The sequence below is a fragment of the Emydura macquarii genome, unplaced genomic scaffold (assembly GCF_026122565.2).
Source record: "Emydura macquarii macquarii isolate MOO-44397 ecotype Brisbane River unplaced genomic scaffold, CSIRO-AGI_Emac_v2 contig_2676, whole genome shotgun sequence".
NCBI classification, from domain to species: domain Eukaryota; kingdom Metazoa; phylum Chordata; order Testudines; family Chelidae; genus Emydura; species Emydura macquarii.
Window position 1 is genome coordinate 43,700,729 of NW_027132813.1, and position 12,580 is coordinate 43,713,308.

Sequence of the window (12,580 nt, forward strand, 5' to 3'; positions counted from 1 at the left end):
GATGTTTTTAAAAGGTGTTTAACAGTCAAATCAGAAATAAAAATGACAAGTATTTAATGTAACTGTGAAGACCTCTCCAGCCATCATCTTGTCCCCAACCTCCTATTGCCGGCCAAAATAATTGAGATGATAGTAACCACCAAACTCCAACAACATGTGACAGCTGATAACCAGGATGCCTCATAATCAGGGTTCAGACCAGGGCACAGAACAGGCACAGTTCTAATGGCACTACAAAATGATCTTATGGCCACCGTTACAGATATGATGTCCATGCTCATACTACTGGCCTTATATGCATCCTTTGGCACAATGGACTACAAAATAGTGACAAAAGGAGTAGATGGCTCAGCATTACAGTGGCTCCTGTCATTCCTCTCCAGCAAACTCAGAGTAGTGATTAGTAACTATTCCTCCTCTCTGAAGACCCCTGTGACAAACATGATACTTCTCTGTAATATTTTTATGAATCCTATTTGTGCTTCATTTTCGTTCTATAGTTTGCATTGCTATGCAGTGGAGGGGGGAAGGTTAAGTCTGATCCTGGGGCAGAATAGCAGATATGAGGTGTGTGTGTCACCTTGCTGTTTGGATGGAATGAATGGATCATTGAAACAAACCCCAAACAACAGAGGATCCAGAGAGCCAATGAAAAACACTCAGTGGTTGAACAATCAACACTTTGCAACAGCAAGTTCCAGTAGGCAGGGTATGTGAATTCACCATGGTTCTTCCTGAAGCCAAAGGACTGAAAGTAGTTGGTTTTTGGAAGAGGCTTGACAGTGCTCACCAAGGGCTGGAAAAGAAGAGAGCGAGCCTAAAATTAAGTCCCGAGCAGCATGGCTGGTGGATGTCCCTGGCTTGGCTAGGTAGGTTATGTCTTAACCCTTTATTTCTCTATGTTAACCTAAGGACTTCCAGTGCTGTGTTCCAGTTAACTAAAAAACCCCACTCTGTTCTGAAAGTGCTGCCTGGGGACTGTTTAAAAACGGGGGTATAGCACATCCTGTGGAGCTGTGACAGCTGACACCTGGAGAGTCAATATCTACAGAGGATGACTGAGCGATATAGTGAGATGTCATGGACTCAGCTGCCAACAGCACACTGATGATGTTCAACTATATATTTCATTTTTAACTGATACCACCTGCAGTGCTTCTAAGATGTCAGAATGCCTGCAAGAAAATCAGCTGTTGGATGATGAGTAGCTGGCTTAAATTGAACCCCAGCAAAACAAAAGTGATGCAGGTTGGAAAGGGGAAATGCTATGAAGAACTTGCTGAGATATTGTCTCCACCTTCCATTAAAGGCTGCGTCTCCATTCATCAAAGCAGATGAAACTTAAAGATCCTTTTTAACTCCCTCCATTAATCCTGGATGACCAGGTAGTATCAGTTGGTAAAAATGCCTTCTGTCACCTCCAGCTTGCTAGGAAATTCTTCCCAGAGGAGGACCTCGCTATATGCATTTGTTACTTCCAGCCTGGATTACTGTAATTCACTGTATCTAAAGCTGAATGTGAAGATGGTGCAAACAGGCTCCATCGGGTACAGAATGCGATTGCCTGCCTTTTTCATGATTTAGTCCTCTGTGTGTACCTCAGGCCTATGCTCAGATCCCTTTCAGTGGCCTCCAGTCAGCTTCCCATACATGTTTAAAGCCTTAGTCCTAATTTTCAACAAAATTAATGAATGGATTAAGTCCCAGTTACAGCAGAAACAGAATTTTGATCTATCAACCATTGCAACTGCTATGCTCCTCTGGGACAAGGCAGGTTGCAAAGCTCAGGATGAAGAGTTTGAGAATATAGGACAAAGCATTTTCAGTCGAGGGGATCCAGCCATGCAACAAATTTCCAGAGATTAGGAAAATCCAGAGTCTGATCATCTTTAAGAAATGCTGTGGAACCTTCCTCTTAAAGAAAAGCCTTTAGCCATAAGAATGACACTTATGACACCAACCACCTCTCTACACAGTAGACCCCCCTTATCCCCCTCAAAAAAAGAGGAGGGGAATTAATAAAATCTAACAAAACAAAAGCCCTGCCCCAAGTAAATGTTTGCCTTGAAAAGAGAGGAGTGCCAGACACTCAATGCAGATCACTAGGGACTTCTCTATGGTTGCTGATTTTACATGGAAGGTGCTCAGAAACTATGGTGATGGACAGCTGCATGAAACTCCAAGATGGAGAGAATATCAAATCTTCCATCCACTTAGTTCTCCATCAGAACTACTACAAAGGAAAGGTTCAAAAAGGTTTGGTAAAACAAATTAAAAAGTCACCAGTGCTGATGGATTTGGAATCAAATTGTATGCTGTATATTATATTGCATCGGCAGCTCATATATATATATAGAGTGTGTATATATATATATATATACATATATATATATATATATATACACATATACACACACACACACTGGGTATCCTCTTTGGAAGTAGTAGTTTTGGTAAACTATTTGAACCATATTGTGGTGTTGTTTTTGGTCTTGTGTCCAGAGATGGCAGGGAAGCCCAGCCTGTATTTAACAGCCAGAACAACAAGGTAGACAAAAATGTGTAAATAGATATTTGAAAAGGCATAGGTATCGTTTTAAGAATATTTTATTTGTATTTTGCAGCTGCATGTATATGAAAAAAGTACACACACATTTGCCATACCAAGTAGCAATGTATGGTGTAAATGGTGCTGTATTCAGTGTCCAGTTATATGCACATTATTTGCTTTTCTTGAATATTCAAGTCCTCAGACTGTCTTATATTAGGGATCTTCGTTTTGATGTGTTTTGCTTAAAGTAATTTGGTCTAGTCCTCTGTTTAATTTGAAATCCTTCTTTGCTGGGGGTGACCCACCCTCTTGAGTCTCAAGAAAGTTTTGCAAATTACCAAGAGAGAAAGTAGTAGCAGAATTCAGTTTTGAGTGAAATCTTTGAACAAAACATCCTTGATTAAGTTAGTCAAAGACCAATTTGATTATAGGGAAAGCAATACAAACTACAGTGCAACAGCCTACAATATCAATTGTTTGGCAAATTCTAGTCATTGAGAGTTAAATCGGTTAGGTGCTGTACCTATCTTAAGGTATCTACACAGCCTACCTTACGTTGGGGTAAATTAGGTCGCTGTGGGGTGTGAATAAGCCACCCCCCTCAGCGATGTATGTACAATGTAGACAGCGCTATTTCTCGCTGACATAGCTACCACTGCTCATAGGGGCAGGAGTAATTAAGTTGACAGGAGAGCTCTCTCCTATTGGATTAAAGCATTTGCACTAGCAGTGCAGCTGCACTGCTCTGTAATGTAGCCATAACTGTATCCATTTCCCTAGTATCCAGAGGTCAATAAATTCAGTCTTTGTAGGGGTTCTTCCATGGGAGTACTGAAAGCATATTGATGGAGTAGTGTGGTCTCTGTCTATGCTCCTTGCATCTGTTTTGTGGATGTACAAAGGACAGTTTGCAGTACTGTAAGTGTAGCACGTTTTCACAAGTATTAAAAACTGTTATAAACAAAACCAGCCCTTGTTGTTAATCAATGGATAGGATGTGGCTAAACTAAATTATGAGCTTCAACAGTGTAATAATAATTAAGTCCCCCTTAAAGATTTTGATCTCATGTAGAGACCTAAATTTTTTGCTTAATGAATTTTCATTCTGTAGTGTGGATGAAGGCCACTACTGAGTCATATAAGCATTCCAGTATTTCTCTGTCAGGATAACAACTGGGAACCTGAAATCACATCTTGAAAAATTTTATTTTTCCTTCATAAATGGATTGGGAAAAGCAATCAAACTAAATTGGCTATTAGCTGATGTAATAGCATCTGTCAGAACATATCTGTCATATTGCTAGACTCAAATTAATACATCTACTTTCAAACACAAGGATGAGGCACTTTTTTTTCTGCATAGCAGTAAATCTCTTCTAGTCCAATTGCTTACTTTGCCCACTTCCTGAAATTGTTTGGAATATACTAATTTCAACTAGGGCTAGATGGTTTCATTCATCTGGCAATGGAGGGCCCCCCATAGTGTGTGACTCTCTACCCTCCTGAGCAAAATGGAAGGAGAGTTCAACTGCCCCTTCCTGCGTCCAAGGATTCACACTAGGGGCTCAATCCTGCATGGCACTGAGCACCCTAGCCCCACTTTAGCAAAGTAATGCAATAAATTTAAGCAAAACTCACAAATTTGAGTAGAGCAGAGTTTGTGCAGCTTTCATTTTAAAATTGTTTTAACAGTGGCTACAGCTACGCCAGAGTAAGGTTTAATTGTTGTATCTGAAATAAGAGTTTAGTAGAGTGACCATAGATACTCTGATCGGGCTTAGTTAGAATTTTATTGGAACATTTTCATTGCAGAGCTTTAGCAAGAAACTTTATTTTAAGGGAATGTGTAAAACATGCACTTTGCGTTCTTTCCTCCTAATAAAGTACTTGTGATTCTTTAGATTTATAAACTCTTCAGGTTGTCTGTTTTCTATATTTGTAGAGCACCCAGGATCTGAACCCAGTTTGGGACCTCTGGGTGCTACCATATTATAACTATTTAATAATAATAATTGTAGGCACTGAAACTTGCATTTATGGTACAATCCACATTATAATTTTAACTATTCCAGTCATACATACTACTGTGCTTATTTTTAGTGGTTAAAGTAGGGGGTTAGCACTGAGTGTAGTTTAAAGGATTATTAGAAAACTTTTCCTCTTGAGCTAGGGACATTCCTTGCCCACCCAAAATTCTCATTGCTTTTGGCACTAGGAATTTGGGGTGTGTGAGAGATGCAGATCAGGTGCCTCGTTGTTTCTTTCTCAGAGCACCACTCTCTTTGTACTACATATACAACTATTTTAAACACCTCTAAAAAAGATCTAATACTTGCATTATGAAAACCACCATATTTGCTTCTTTGCTACAGTCAGACTGTGTGCTACATTTATAGTAATGAAAGTAAACTCAGTAAACTGCATTTTTAAAATCATGTTTGTAACACATGCAAAATTCTGGCTTTCTTCCACTCCCCTCATACACTGCAAAATGAAGTTAGACCCCACATTTAAAAGTGGGCTTATATTGGGAAGCTTGCTTCTACCTTAATTTTGAAGAGAATAGTGTGAAGCCATAATGAAGAATTTTTGTGTAATCACAGCTTTATCATTTATTTATGAAAGCACTTTTTCAGGAAAACATCCCTATTCAGGAAAGCACTCAAGCAGGTGTTTACGTCCTAGTAAAGTCAATGAGACCTAAGCATGTGCTTAATGCTGTCCTGAATACTGATGGACTTAAGCATCTGCTTAAGTGCTTTCTTCAATCAGGGCCTAAATGCTGACAAGGTGCTCAGCCCTACAGATGGTCCTCTGTTTTCTTTTATTAATACTGGCCAACCCAAAAAGACTTGTACTAGACCCTGATTCCATTATCTCACATATGCAGGCAACGTTCAGCATCCATATGGAGATCCACTGAATTAAATCCTAGCTGTGCTGAAGTCCATGGCAAATTCCTATTGACTTCAAAAGGGCCAAGATTTCACCCATTATCTTTGGTGGTACTCAATGTTGCCAACCCCAGGCCTCAAAAATCATCAGTCAGGCTCCTGAAAATCAGAAGATTAAGAAATATAATTAATTTTAAGCCGATGACTAAATAAGGATTCTTTTTTTTTTGCCCTCTGGATTTTGAACCTTTAGAAGTTACTGGGGTCATGTTTTCAAACTTTACAACCACAAGGGCTAGAAACTTACTTTTTTAATGAAAACTGAGATTCTCACTTAACAACATGCCTCCACGAGCTGGGTCTTCAAGAAGAACACCAAAAATCAGGGGACTCATAATATAATCATGACTTGGCCTTTTAGAAATAAAAACAACACACAAAAATCTTCACCCACAAACATTAAAATATGGCTTTATTTTCTATTTTATTTTGTCAGGTAATTGGCAAAAGTAGTGGCACTTATGTAGCGTATCAGTTTTTAAAAAGCCACCAAACAAACCCAGGATTGTTAAAAATGAGACAAATAATTCTTCCACCAGTTTGGGGAGGGCTAGTATAAAACAGTTTTCCTCTAAGGTTGGCAGTCAGAGTGATTATTAAAAGTGTAAGTCAGATATTTAGCAATCTAATATTACAGGTTGAAACCACAAGAGGTTTTGATTTATTTAATAACAGAAAAAGATCAGATGACCAAAGAGGAACACCCATGCATGTTTCCTATTATTCCTGCCTTCTAAAATTAAATATATTATTTCCAATTAATAGCAACAGTTGGCTTTTGTTCCCACTTCATATTCCTACAACTTCCAAAAATAACACTGCTAAGCCATGCTGACATATTTCAAATAACTGCTGTTGCTGAAGAACAAAACCAACCAACCAAAATGTTACATGCACTACATTAAAGATAAAGTCTTGGAAATCTGCAATATATATCAAAGTATTAGAGTTATGCTTTTTCACATTTGCCTTAAATCATAATTCAAATGCTTTAACCTTAATTTTGTAGATGGGATAGAAATAAAGGCAACCAGGGTACTAGTCCTGATAGAATGATTTTCATCACCCTTTATTTTATAACATGTAAAAATCATAATTTGCAACCTTTCTGATACAAACATTTAAACAATCTCATGCATTGGTTCAGGATGCTGTAGCTCTGTAAATATTAATGCAAAATGTGACAGGTCTATTTCCTCATGAACATGTGCTGCACAATCACAATGATTTCAAGGCCCAACGAATTGGCTTCCTCTCTTTTTTAAATTCCAAGGAAGAACAATTGTCAGAGCTCAGTATAAATCAAATTCCCCTATGGACCCCCATGGTATCAAAATTCACAACCATTAGCCTTACTACAGTAGCAAAATTGCCCATTGTCCAAAATGGGTACAGCTGAACATGGTTTGTCCTGTGTGCTGGGATTTATAACCTGCATATACCCAAGTGCTAACAAAGTTAGCAAGAGGTCCCTCAGCTGGAACTGACTGCAGCTTCTATAAACATATACACCTCAGAAGAGTAGAGATGGCCTGAGAGGAAGATGTTTTTCTAAAGTTTCAGAAGGAAACTAAGACTCTTTGCTGGGGTTATAAACATGCACATGGGGTTTCTCTGCCATTGTGTAGAAAGAAGTCCACTATTAGCCTAGACAGGCAAGAAGGATTGGTTAATGCAGTTTGCCTGGGAACTGATGATTACTTTAATTTGCGAAGAATGGCTAGTTTTGTTTCAAGTTTCATTGTTCAGCATTGATTCAAATGCAGTTAACTCTTTTTCTTAAAGGAATACGTAAATGGCCACCTTGCAGGGTTAAACGCTGTAGCTAGGCCATGTTCAATTACACTTGTTGAAGATACCCACTGTTAGCAAAAGGTAACTTTAGTAGTGTACACAAGGTTATTGTATAAAACAAAATTTATGGCAGAGATAATTAACCTTAAAAGGTGAGCAAATGTGGAGTAGTAGAACTACTTATTTACACAAGTCCCAATGATGAAGAAACACAGAAATACTACCTGTGTGAATACAGTATCTAAATTAATGTTCTGTACCCTTCATGAAAGGATCTTAAAGCACATTTACAAAAATAAGTGTTCTTTTGATGTTACAGATGTGAACATACGTACAGCTAGATTAATAGGTACAGAGACGTTAAGTGACTTGTGAAAAATTACAGAGTGAATTCATGTCAGGGCAGTATTAAAACCCAGAACTCCTGGCTCCCTGGTCTAAACACTGGTAAGTGGTTTGTTTATAATTCTGTATGACAACAGTGAAGCAGCTTGTCTCGTTACCAAGGGGAAAATACAGGTTTGCACGTGGCTAGATGAAGCTATGGCAAAAATCACAACTTTTTTTTTTTTTTTTAAAAAGGAGGACACTTACAATTGAGTGTGGCATGGGACTTTGTTTTCCTGTAACAGTGCTCATAACTCTACATAGCTCTGGAGACCATTTACTGCTACTACTCCTAGTCCTTCCAACTATTCATGAACATCCTTAAAAAGAGTAAATCAACATCACAATAAACTGACCACATGACAGGAGGCTGGGTCTTTTTAAACCATAAGCGGAGCTTAATATGGTAGAACCGATTTGATGTTAATGTCTTTATTGAAGACAGGAACCCTTGGGGGAATGACAAAGGGACAGTAAAGCAGACGTTGAAGAGGATCCTTGTGTAAGCATACTGTACGTATGCAAAGGATAGTTCAGCCCAATAATATATTAAAAAAAAGGAGGGAGCCTGCAGTGAGTAAGGGTAGGCCTGATCTCAACCTGTTCACTTTCCACATGATTGCCTAACATCTTTGTACTTTAGCTGTGTTTGAACTTCTCTTGAAGCTGACCTGGTGCTGCTCACTAAACTGTTCTACATGGAGAGCTCCAGAGAACCACCATGTAGAATGACCAAAAGGATGAGTAAGCATGTTTGCTTAGGACGAGGCTCAAAGGGAAATCTCTACTTGAGTTTCAGCCATGATCCCAAAGAAGGGAAGCTTGTAATATCATTGCTGAGATCTGAATTGTTGTAACTGAGCTTCAATAATACTTGGCACTATACATACATACATTCAATGAATCCTAAAATAATGGTAAGTAGATGTATCCCTGTGTGACTTGCCCACCAATAACACACCAAGTCTGTGTCAGCAGCATCTCACTGGAGGAGGGAAGAGCCTCTGAGGGTGGTCTGGACAATGTCGTCTCGTCTGCCTCTCACCATCACTTTCAGGGAGCAATAAGATGAACATTGGTCTCCTCTACCCTCAGCTACAGAGATTGGAAATACTTTTCATATTGGGTTTTTCTGGAAGGCTCAGCTGCTTGGCCTGCCTCACATGTTGCAAGAAGCTCTGAAGAGCAAGAGGGCATTTGAATTTAGTACCTCACTATCCCTGGTGCTTGCAATATGCCTTCTAATTCTTAACATGATAGCATGCTAAGTGTAGACATAAGAGGCAGGCAATGACACCTGGGGCAAACTCCTGCCTCCACCAACTCCTCCATCTTCTTATTATATTTCTCTAGCTGTGGGGCTTTCACATTCATCTCTCTTCCATTGGGGCTTGAGTTTGCCACCTGTCAGGACTTTGATATACTGGTTGATGGATTTGTGCTGAATCTGCCACTGTTGGGAAAAATTTTGAGTAGGTCTTTGAGTCCTGGGCCTCCTGGAAAACTTAGCTGTAACCCTGTTAGGCTCATCTGAGTTTAAGTTTTGACATGGGATTAGAGCTTGAAACTCTCTCATTACAAGTCTTGTACATAAAGCAATAGGTTTTGCCTACAATAGGGAAATTGTGTGTGTAATTCAGTACTGGTGGAACTCCCCGAATACTAACAATAGCAGACACAGCAGCAGCGTAGACAGCTGGAACTGCATTGTTGGTGAAACATCCAGTGTTTCCTCAATATATCTATTCTTCAGGATGCCAGAGCGGGACGAAGTAGGATCAGACAAACCAGGTGCATAAACGTAGCTAGAGACTCCCAAATGAGTCAGAATCCCATCAGGTGTCAATTCCTCCCACTGGCAAGTGTTAAGCATTGTTAGCTGCCATGATTATTAACACAGCTTTAACCATGTTGTGTGTGGACACAATACATCTTTAGAGCCAACCATGGCACTAACTGAATACAAACTCTTCTAAAAGTTGTAGTGGAGACAGGGCTGTAAATTGTATAAGTCCAGGAAGATAAATTTCCCAAGTAGCTCTAGAAGATGCATTCCCTAAACTTCAACACAGATGTATTATTTCAGATGTTATAGTTTCATTTCCCTATCAGTTTTTCAGTGTATCAAATGTAACTATATTACAGTAGTTCCTACTGGCCCAACCCAAGATATTGCACTACTGCACAAATTCAGAAATCCTAATTAAACAACAACAGAGATAAAAAAAAGTATTATTCCCATTTTACACTTAGGAAACTGAAGCAGAGGAAGAGAAGGTGATTTGCCCAACGTCACATGTTGCAGAGCTGGGAAATGAATCAAGAGATTCAGAATCTCAGTCCAGAACTTTCATGATACGACTATCGCATAACTCTAAAAACACAGTTTCAAGTATCTATGAAAGTGTGACACTGAGCCAGAAAGAGTTAAGCAACTAGCAGGCTAAATGACCCAAATTCAATCTTTGGAGACATATTTGAATATATAAATGGCAATTAGGGCCATTCCTTATAAATAGTTAACAAAGCCATGTTAGATAGACTAGAGCTTTGAAATTTAGACTTGTATTGTTGGAAAATTGGAAGGAGTTAATGATTGTATTTGTCTATGTATTGTTAGAGGTTAACAATTTAAACAGAGGGTTCCTGTCTGTTACTATATGCTGTTGATTCACTGCTGTGGCAGCAGGGATCAATGCAGTGGCATGGATTGAGTGGGTTTGTGTAGACCTGCTCAGTTTATAGGAGAGCACTTTCCGGTAGACTCCATTAATCCACCTCCCCCAAAAGGAGTAAGACTGCATCGACGAGAGGGCATGTCCCATTGATGCAGCGTAATGAAGATATGTTTACATAGTGCGTAAACTAAGTACGTCAACTGGAGATACATAAGCCACACTATGTAGCTTGCATATCTCCCGTCGACCACCACCACCAGTGGAGACTAAGCCTCAGAGATCAAAAGTGAATATTAACACTTAGATGAAGCTTGGATGTAGTAATATCATGGTCTTCATTTCTCTTCGAAGTTTGTAGTAAACTATCTGTAAATGGTTGGAGATGGGTAGTTACCTTTTGCTAATTAATGCAACTAATTACCAATGTATACGTAGGAAATAAAAGGTTTTACTTCAAAGCCACAGAGATGATCTCCTGTTCACTCAAGGAATACTTACTGTCAAGAGACTATCGATAACCTGTCAAAGCTCTATAAAAGAACTCTAGGGCCCTGATCCTGTCATCTCAGATTTGCTTAAACTTGGTCAGGGGAAAATTTGAGTCACAAGACAGATCTCCAGCTCCAATCTGGATTATCCTGATAGTTGACATGGACTGCCTATATTTGGACTATAACCTGATGAACTAATTCTGGAAAGAACTTTTTGCAACTCAGCATCTCTAATATGAAACTTACCTAAGGATTTTATTGGTAGAACTTTATATATGATTAATAAGTTCTTCAATAATCCTCATCATATTTGACTTGGTTGTCTGGATGGGAGCACAGGGCTGGATTACTTTAAAGGAGCTGTATTTTTGACTTCTGGGTAACCAGTAAGGTATTGTAGTTGCTGGAGTGGTGAATCTAATTATTAGAAATAACCACCAATTTTGGGGATCGTCTGCCCCTTTCTTCGCAGTTTGCCCTGATTGAGCAATCTCAGTCTGGCCCCTCAGTGACCGCAATCACAGAAGGTATTGCCACAAATTAGTTATTTAGGAAATATGCTCATATAATGAATAAAGCATTTCACATACTTGAACTAGTAGGAAGACAGGATGAAAACGGGTTTACTAACCCCAAAAATACTATTGCAACAAATGATGTGCTTTTAGGAACACATCTGCTGCCAAGAAGAAATTTCCATTTTAATCAAAACAACTGGCAGATTAATAAAAGGATAAGATGTTTCTCATCATATGAATCTCAGAACTCTGCATGAGCAAATTACACACAAACAAAAAGGAGCCAAAACTGAATCAAAGAGAAAACCAGGCTTGTGAAATCAAGTATGGAGTTTGTTTACCATTGTTTTCATATAAAAAAAACCTGATTTTTCTTTTTTCTACTAGCTGATCTGTCATTGGTCTGAACGGAAAATCCTTTGCAGATGGGTAACCTTAATTCCAGTATTTCCTAACTTCTGAGCGTTTGACTTTGCAAAATTTCTGTTCTTTTAATATATTTTTAATGTAATTTAAAAAATGTAAAATGAAAACTGAGAAAATGCTATGGGGAGCCATAATGATCCCCTACATGAGTCAGCTGCAGGTTTGGGATATCTAGAACTGGAACACCAGACCTCTGTCACTTAAGCTAATGGAGTAACTGGTAGCAGTAAGACTGTCATTTTCTCTGCAGACTAGCCACTAGCAGGGGATAAGGCACACCCTCTACCAGTGGTTTTCCTTTCATAGATGCTTCCTAACAGCAGAAACTGTTGAGACTTAGGAATCTGGCCTTAAATTCTTTGTTCTGGAAGGAAGTGTACTTTAGAGCTTACAGATTCTTTTACGTGCCCAAAGCATGGCTCTCTCCCATTCTGCACCTATCCACATGCCCCCACCTCCAGCTCATGCTCCCTATACTATCTGCTCCTCACTCCTCTGCTTCTCCCTTCTTGCTGCCTGCACACCAGCAACAAGGGCATTGAGTTCACAGGAGAGATGGTCTCCCTTTTTTCAGCTCCTGTGCCTAGTAACACAATGTTCCCTACTGCCAGTAGGAAAAACTCCAGGAAAGTTCCTGCTCAGCCCCTTCAACCCTGGAATGGAGGAAGCCCAAGACTATGAAACATCCAGAGAAGTCAGCTGCTGCCAAACTAACAAATCTCTACTAAGCATGTGAAAGTGAGATTCTCAGAAGCTTGTAAACTAGCCACATTTGTGAGGA